This window comes from Phyllostomus discolor, chromosome 2 (assembly GCF_004126475.2).
Source record: "Phyllostomus discolor isolate MPI-MPIP mPhyDis1 chromosome 2, mPhyDis1.pri.v3, whole genome shotgun sequence".
Lineage (NCBI taxonomy): Eukaryota > Metazoa > Chordata > Mammalia > Chiroptera > Phyllostomidae > Phyllostomus > Phyllostomus discolor.
In genome coordinates, this window is record NC_040904.2 from 31446535 (window position 1) to 31455438 (window position 8904).

Genomic DNA, 8904 nt, shown 5'->3' on the forward strand with positions numbered 1-8904 from the left:
ATACGTATTCCTTGATGATCCTTCCCCTTCTTTCCCCCACTGTCCCCCTTCCCCTCTGATCACTGTCTTTATAATGTGAAATTGGTCTTAAATAGGCCAAAATGTTTTTTTATTATTACTATTGAAGTGTCAATTTAATTCTCGATTACTCTTACAAGTGGAGATAATTACTAAAAACGTTTCCTTTTTCTTTTCCTTGTCAGGGGAGAGCAGGAACACAGTCCCCCACCACCATAAGTTTTGCAGCAGAGTTCCCCAAGTTTGGGGAAATCGCAGGGGTCAGCACATCCCGCGTGCAATGGATAAGCCTCGCCCTGGGAAAACCACCTCTGTGATCAAGGTCTCTCCCCTGCCAGCTAAATATACTACTATAAATGTATTTTAATGTTAAATCTAAGTTTTGTCAAACCAACAAGTGCCCCTGAATCTTCACCCTTTATTTGGCAGAGAGGACTTCATGAAACAAGCACAACAATTTGAACTACTTTGTCTGACATAGAAGCTGTCCTTCTAAAGCTGGGATCTGTCCAGCTGGCAGTGTGACATTGACAGGCGCGATCTCTCCACTAACTGCCATTTCCACCACCGAAAAGGGTTACAAGGTGTCACACTGTGCATCTGCCTCCTTTCCAACGAGTGAAACTATTTTAGGTTTATTTAAAAAGCCCATGACTATTTCCCTAAACTAGTGGTAAAACTGCATCTTGTACGTTTGTAAGACACATCTCTGTCTTGTAATGAGGATCTACTAAACCCCTGGAGGCTCTGCCTTCCCTGGGTGTGACTCCGTGGGCACCCAGCAGTCCAGAGAGCAAACGTGTGTCCTGAGATCAGTCGTTTAAACTCTGTTTGTTGATAACAGCCTCATCGTTACAATAGTTCATACTTGATTTTTATTCTGTCCCAGATCTTTTATAAACAATGTTTATAATTCTAATAACAATCCAACACAATGGGTAATTATTCTCATTTTTATGATGGAGAAACTGAAACTAAAAATGATCAGAGCAAAGCTGTGCTTCAAGTGGAATTCCAGTTGTCATCATCCCTAACATTTCTATTTTATACATAACTATCCCTTTTAATCCTCCATGCTTTTAAAGCCTGGAGTCTACTTGATTGTCAACTGTAGAGAACTTCCCTCTATTCTCTACTGTCTAAGACTTTCTAACACATTGGACTTGGGTTGCCAGTGTAAACCATGTTTCTAAAAAGCTCTCTCTATAGGATTCTGTGTCTTTGACTGGATTTATGAGTCATGGTGACCTTGCACAATTTCTTGCCTTCCTAGAGAACATCTTTGCCAGGCCCCTCCTTCTCCATCAAACTTCTAGCTCTGGCCTCTCCTATCACTTTCTGTTTGAGGGCAGAGGCTGTTACCTAGCAGCCAGGTGGGCTACACCCACCCTAACACATATTTGGTTTCTCTAACCCAGTACTATTGTTCATTTTCTTTTAGCATTGTGACCACATTTAAAATGGAGTGACTTCAGAGGCCAAACACAAAAGATCACTTATTCCATGATTCCATTTATCCAGTGCAGGTGATATCCAGTATAGGTAATATCCATAGAAATAGGAAACACATTGGCGCTTTCCGGTAGCTGGAAGGAGGGGAGAATGGAAGTGACTCTTCACTGGGTGCAGGGCTTTGTTTTGGAGCGCTGTGAGTGCTTTGCAACCAGACAGAAGTGGTTGCACAGCACTGTGAATGTATTAAATGTTACTACATCGTTCACTTTAAAAGAGTTAATTTTATCCTCGTATGAATTTCACACAAATGAAGAAATGAGTAGGGTAGTCTCAGATTTTCTGCCTTTATTGGGAAAACTGCTCTCTCATTTTCTCCATGTGACCATTGGCCACAGCAGAGTGGCCACTCCTTCGAATGGGATGTGCTTTAGGGACCATCACTGCCAGACCGCACTGGCCATTTGGGTCGGAGAGTCAGAGTCAGGGTCAAGTTTCCACACACCTGAGCTGTTGACTTGACTGCAACAGAGGGCTATTTCTTTGGGCACTCCATAAAAAGCAAGAAAAGAAACAATTTGCTGGGAGATCTACAGTTTTCAAGAAAAAAATAGGGATAGTGGAGAAGTTAGGAAACAGATTTTCTTTCTTGAGAAAAAAAGGATATTCTTTTATATTTAATAGGCGAACAAAGTCTATCAGTATCGAACTGATATCTAATGGAAGCTTTACTCCTTCACCCACCTCTGGGGCATCCGACTGGTGATCCCTAACACCGAGTTACATTTTAGTCATCGAAACTGAGAGCAGTGAATTGGATGGAAGAGGCACAACAAGAAAGAAAGGGAGTCAAATGAAAGAAAGACCTGCAGTAACAAACAGCAAAAGCATGGAACGAATAGTTTCTACTCTCCTCTGCCTTTCCCTGACACTCTGTACGGTTGCAAGAAGACAATTCCCTCCTTTAAGGGTCATTGTGGAATAACTTCTGAAATCAGTTTGGATGCTTTTACTCCTCTAATGGAAGCCCATATAGTAAAGAATTTAACCTTGTCCCAAAAGATTTCTGGCCTTTGACCTTGACTTCTGAAGGTAACTACTAAGCCCTTGGAATGGCAGGCCCGATAAGAGTGTCTTTGTTCTCCTGGGCCTTGGTTCACCAGATATTCTAAGGACACAAAAGATGGTAGTGGCCAGCTATGCCCAAATAGTCTCAGGGTAGGGGGCTGGCCACACCAGAAAACCCAAAATCATATTTAGGGTTATGCCACGTGAGACAACCTTGAGACTGAGTTCAGCTATGAGGGCAATGAACCTATCAATGATGCTCCAATACGAACTCTGAACCCGGAGCTTAGGTGAAGCGCCATCACTGGTGATACTCTGTGTGCATTGTCACACAGTGATGCTGAGAAACAGATGTGTCCCGGCTCCACGGAGAGAGGACGATGGGAGCTCCGTGTTTGGTACTTCATTGGACTCTGCCCTCTGTTCTTCATCTGTTAGCTGATTTTCATCTGTATCCTTCCCCTCAAATAAACTGTAACTGTTAGTTTAACAGTTTTCAACGAGTTCCATGAGTCCTCGTAGCAGAGGAACAAACCTGATGTTGGCTTCGGGGTCCCCGGAAACTTGCACTTGCTTTCAGAAGGGAGGGCAGTCTTGTGTGAACTGTTTTCCGTTTAATTTTGCAGTTGGCTAACCTCTTCACAAAGTCTCCTTCTTGACTTTTTTTTTCTAAATACATATGTGCATGCACGTACACACATATTGTATCTTGATTACCTCATGGGACTAAAATTTATGGCAACAGGCACAAATTTTCCCTCCTACAGTACCAACTTTCATACTGTTTTAAATTTTCATATGTATGCATTACATGTATGATAAACACATTTAAAGAGTTTCATCTTTTCAGCACTATTCTTCTATCAAACAGAGATACTAGGGATAAAGAAGATAATTTATAACCCTGGCTGGTGTAGCTCAATGGATTGAGCATGGGCTATGAACCAAAGCATCGCAGGTTCGATTCCCAGTCACGGCACATGCCTGGGTTGCAGGCCATGACCCCCAGCAACTGCACATTGATGTTTCTCTCTCTCTTTCTCTCTCTCTCTCTCTTTCTCCCTCCCTTCCCTCTCTAAAAATAAATAAGTAAAATCTTAAAAAAGAAGATACTTTATAAAAAGAAACAGTAAACTGGAAACCAATCACAGAAATAATTAAGATGCAATTATGCACTATACATTACAATTTATTTTAATCCTTGGCAAAATTTGAAAAAGCATATTGAATTGTGTGTATAATGTGTCTAATTCTGACTGGCAATTAGGTCATTTAAACTATAATTAGAAGTTTAAAAGAAATCGTCATAATTTCTCTAAATATGCACACTGAGTCATAATAGTGCTTTATGGAAACCACGTCAGAGAACTGTTTAAATGAAGCTTAGAAAGTTTTATGAGTTTATGTCTGTATATGTATTGGACCAAAGCGAGGTCTTCAGTCTGAGAAAAAAAAGAGATGAACTCCTCTAAATGCCAAATTTGGAGTTAAAATAAAATAAATATTTGGAAATGTATTAGGAGAGAGTAGAGTTTGAGAAGTATGGATAACACTAAAATAAAATAAAATAAAATAAAATAAAATAAAATAAAATAAAATAAAATAAAATAAAATTCTGCTGATTTCTCCTTCCCCTCTTTCCTCTCCATCACAGGAGCTGGGGTAAGGTAGGGCCCCGCACTTAGGTCAAAGGTGTAGCAGTTGCATGGTGTCAAAGACAAAACTGTGTTCGAGACAACAGCAGCAAAGGTTGTTCATTCATATGCTGGGCCTGGCTTCCCTCTGTCATCACCTTCACTTGAGCAGGAGTTCTAAGGTGGTAGGGAGGAGAATAAGTCTATAGAAAGAAAGAGGAATCCCAGTCTTGGATTGGCAAGCATTCTATGAAAGTGGATTTTTAGAAGTGGTACAACCTTTTTATTTGAAGTTCAGCCATGTTTCTTGGTTGGCTTCAAGGAAGAAGTGTTCAGTGCTAGGGGTGGAGGCTTATCATTTCCTGGAACAAGTTGGGGTTCAAGGGATCCTATTTTAGGTCAAACTATCATAATGGCCTCTATGGGGGGTGGGCAGGGATGGCTACTATGGCAGGCAGTTTCTCAACAAAGACAGGGCTGGACAGCTGTCAGCTCTTACTCTAGGTGGAGTCACTGGCCTCTTTCTCCCTTTCTATTTTTTCTCCTGTTGCAGTCTCCCGCATTCACTCTATACCCATCACTGACCTTCCTTTTGATCCTTAAACACATGACCTCAGGTCCTGCCATGGGTCCTCGGGTCTCTCTTCCTCTCCAGGGAATGTTCTCCTAAATCTTCACATGGCTCAATCCTCTGCTACTCAGGCCTTTCCTACCACATATCTGCTACTCAAGCCCATTTAAACCAATCATGTAAATGAAGAGAATAGGAAGAAAGAGCCTACATTCAAATTTGCTTATATATGTATGCATAATGAAACTTGGGAAGTTACAGGAGAATTTGAAAGCTGGGAGGAAGAGTGAGACCTGAGAGTATGGACATGTGCATCGCAGGGGGAGATTTATGATTTCTTTTCATATGGCCTGACTTTAAACCATGCAAATTAACTGCCTATTCAAAGTATTTTTTTTAAAGTGAAAATACATTAACAGCAGCCATTTCACCAGCCACCATCACTACTCCTTGCTTGTGTGTGTATCTGTACGTTCGTCTGAAAGTGACCTTTTCCACCTTTATGGTTGGATGATAATTTGTTTGAGTACAGAAGGCCCAGTTGAAAACAACTCAGCACAGAATTTTGAATACGTTTTTCTTCATTGCTTTCTAGTATTTTGTGTACTTGATGAGAAATTGAATGCTCCTTTGTTGTCATTGTTGTTTGTAGGTGGTCTGTCTTTTCTTTTTTCTGGGCTTTATGGAAGTTTTTAGGACCTTCTCTTTATCTCTGATGGTTTTCTCCACTCGTTTAAAAAATTATGGCAAAACACAAATGGCATAAGATTTATCCTCATAACCATTTTAAGCATGAAGTTCAGTGGTATTAAACACATTCATATTGTGTGTCAGCGTCACCAACACCCATCTCTAGAGTTCTTTCTATTGTGCAAAGCTGAGACTCGACATGTTCATTACATGATAACTCTCCATTGCCCCTCTCTGCCCTTTCTGGCCCTGGAAACCACCATTCCCTTTCTTTCTCTGTGAATTTGACCATCCCATGGACCCTGCTTAAGTGGTCATATTTTATTTATATTTATTTTTTTTAATTTTATTTTATTTAAATTGTTGTTGCAGTACAATTTTCTATCTTTTACTCCCATCCCAACCCACTGGAACATCAATGTGTGGTTGCCTCTTGCACACCCCCTACTGGGGACCTGGCCCACAGCCCAGGCATGTGTCCTGACTGGGAATCAAACCAGTGGCCCTTTGGTTCGAGGGCCGGTGCTCAATCCACTGAGCTACACCAGCCAGGGCAGTATTTTATATCTTATGTTTCTGTAGCACTTGTCAGCATTTCCTTATTTACTCGTTTGTTCATTGCTTGTCTCCCCACACTGCGTTTTCAGTTCCGTGAGAGGAAGGACATCGCTCTGCTGCTCATCCCCGTGTGCTCGGAGCTGAGCGCACGTCAGGAGCAGAGTAGGAGGTGAGTTGATGAGTGCTAAGTGACACCCGCAGAGCAGTTCCTCCGTGGGGGGGAATTCTCAACAGCACTTTCTCAGAAGAGGTGTGACCCTGGCAAACGTTTAACAGGTCATCAATTGCCTGCCTGGGATGCGGGGTGGGCTTGGATTCGGCCTCAATGGCCTGAATTTCTGACTTGCTGCCTGTATAATATTACAATGGAACAACTAAAAAATAAGCCTCCACTTAGTATAATTAGGATCAGACTACCTCTATAAGACAGTTGGGAAAAGTTCTTATGATGAGAAATCCTTAAGTGCAGTTTCTTTGTTGGCAAATAACTGGTGTTTTTCTTTTCTCTTGTCTTGAAACAGAAGATTACTCTACGGTCTTCGGATAAATACCGGTTTATCCTCTGCTTAGAAGAACCTTGGCTATGATCTCATTAGAGGACCGATGTTCCTTTCTTTCTGGGACAGATGAAAGCTAGACAGGGAGGGAGGATCAGCCACATTTTCTTAAAGGGCCAGGTACTAAGCATTATAAGCTTTGTAGGCTGTATGATTTCAGCCTAACTACTCAACTCTGCTGTTGTAGCACAAAAGCAGCCGAGACAATAGACAATATGCGGAGGAATTAGCCTGGCTGCGTTCCAGTAACACGTTTATGGATACTTAAATTTTAATGTAATATAATTTTCATGTGTCATAGAATACTATTCTTCCTTAGCTTTTTTTCTTTCCATTTAACCAAAACCATTCATCTCTATTCCTTTCTTCTTTTCTTGATCTTTTCTGTTGTGGTTTGCTGGCTTTCTTTAGTATTTTGTTTGGTTTCCTTCCTCTTCATGTTTTGTATATCTCTGGTAGATCTTTGGTTTGTGGTAACTGTGAGGTTTATGTATAAAATTCTGTACCTATACAAATCTATTTTAAAGCTGACAATCATTTAAATTCAAATATATTTTAAAAGGGCTACATTGTTACTCCCCACTCCATGCTCTATATTTTTGATGTCATATTATAGATAATGTTGTTTTGTGTATCTCCTAACTACTTATAGTAGTTTGAGTTAAACTTGGTACTTTTGTCTTTTTACCATTGTAGTAGCATTTTAATTGGCTGATTTGCTGTTAAATATTTGCCTTTACCTACGAGATTTTCCCCTATATTTATATTTTTCTGGTTATGGCCTTTTTTTTCTGCTTAAAGAAGACCCTTTAACATTTCTTGTAAAACTTATGTAATGGTGATGAACTATTTCAGGCTGTGCTTGTCTGGAAAACTCTTAATCTCTCCTTTGATTCTGGATGATAACCTTGACAGGTAAATTATTCTAGGATGTAGGTTCCTTTCCTTTAGGCTTTAAAGATGTCCTGTCAGTCTCTTCTGAACTTTAAAGCTGCCGCTGAAAAATCAATTGATAACCTTATGGCATTTCCTTTGTATGTAACTTGTTTTCCTCTTGCCTTTAAGATTGTTGCTTTATCTTTAACTTTAGCCATTTTAATTACAATCTGTCTTGACGTGGGTCTCTTTGGGTTCACCTTATTTGGAACTCTCCGTGCTTCCTGGACGTGGTTGTCTATCTCCTTTCCCAGGCCAGAAAAGTTTTCAGCCATTTTTTCTTCAAATAAATTTTATACTCCTTTCTCTCCTCCTCTACCTCTTCCTCCTTCCCCTCTTTCTCCCCTCCCCCTCCCACTCCTTTTTCTTCTCCTCTTTCTCCTTCTCCTTGGATTTCTATAGTATAAATGTTTGTGTGCTTGATGCTGTCCCAGCAACTCTTAAACTATCTTCAGTTTTTAAAATTCTTTTTTTCTTTTTTTTTGTTGTTTTGATTGCTTGTTTTCCACTAGTCTGTCTTCTGGGTCACTGATCCATTTTTCTGTATTAGCTAATTTAACAAGATTTCTTGTAGAGTATTTTTCATATCAATTATTATATTATTCAACTGTATTTGGTTTTTTACTTTCTAATTCTTTGATGATGTTCTCCCCAGGTTCTTCTGTTCCACTCTCAAGTCTGGTGAGCCACCTCACGATCGTTACTTTGGATTCTTTATTAGGCGAACTATTAATCTCTATTTCATTAGGGTTTTTCTCCTGGGGATTTTTCTTGTTCCTTCATTTGAGAGATATTATTCTGTCTTCTCATTTTATGTGACTTTCTATCTTTATTTTATATAAATTAGACAAAATGCCTATTTTTCTCAGTCTTGAACATGTGGCCTTTTAAAAACAGCTTCTGTGCAGCCCTGAGTGCTGTGTGGTTTTGGTGGGGGGATGGGAACTGAGCAGGTTCCTATGGCATCTAAGGCATCAGCCTGCTGGATGGAGCAGCTCTGAATGTGAAGGCCAAGTATGTGTAGTGAGGCCCTGCTGATCCTGCTCATGCCTTTTGTTTGGAGATAAAATAGGTTCCAGGCGATGGGGCCAGAAACAAACAGCAGTGCCCTTGCAGATCAAACAAGCAACCGCAGACAGCTCCCACCTGCCCTATCAAGGTAGATGGAAATGTAAACAATGGTACTCACTGGCACTTTCAATCCTGCAGCGTTCCTGCAGATCCTGGAGATAGCCCACGGCTCTCAGGCAAGGCATGGAAACAACCTTGGTGTCCATTGGCAGGCAAATAGATAAAGGTGTGGGGTATATATACAATGAAACACTACTCAATATTAAAAAAGACAGAAACCTTGCCATTTGTGATAATATGGATGGACCTAAAGGGTATGCTAACAGAAATAAACCAGATAGAGAAGGAC

At 40.5% G+C, this 8904-nt stretch overlaps 1 non-coding gene across 1 annotated transcript; it reads right to left on the reverse strand.

Moving 5' to 3' along the window:
- Positions 1–200: 200 nt before the first annotated feature.
- On the reverse strand, positions 201–364 carry LOC114491263. Its single transcript, XR_003684059.1, has one exon. It is a non-coding gene; the product is annotated as a U1 spliceosomal RNA (small nuclear RNA).
- Between the last annotated feature and the right edge of the window lie 8540 nt (positions 365–8904).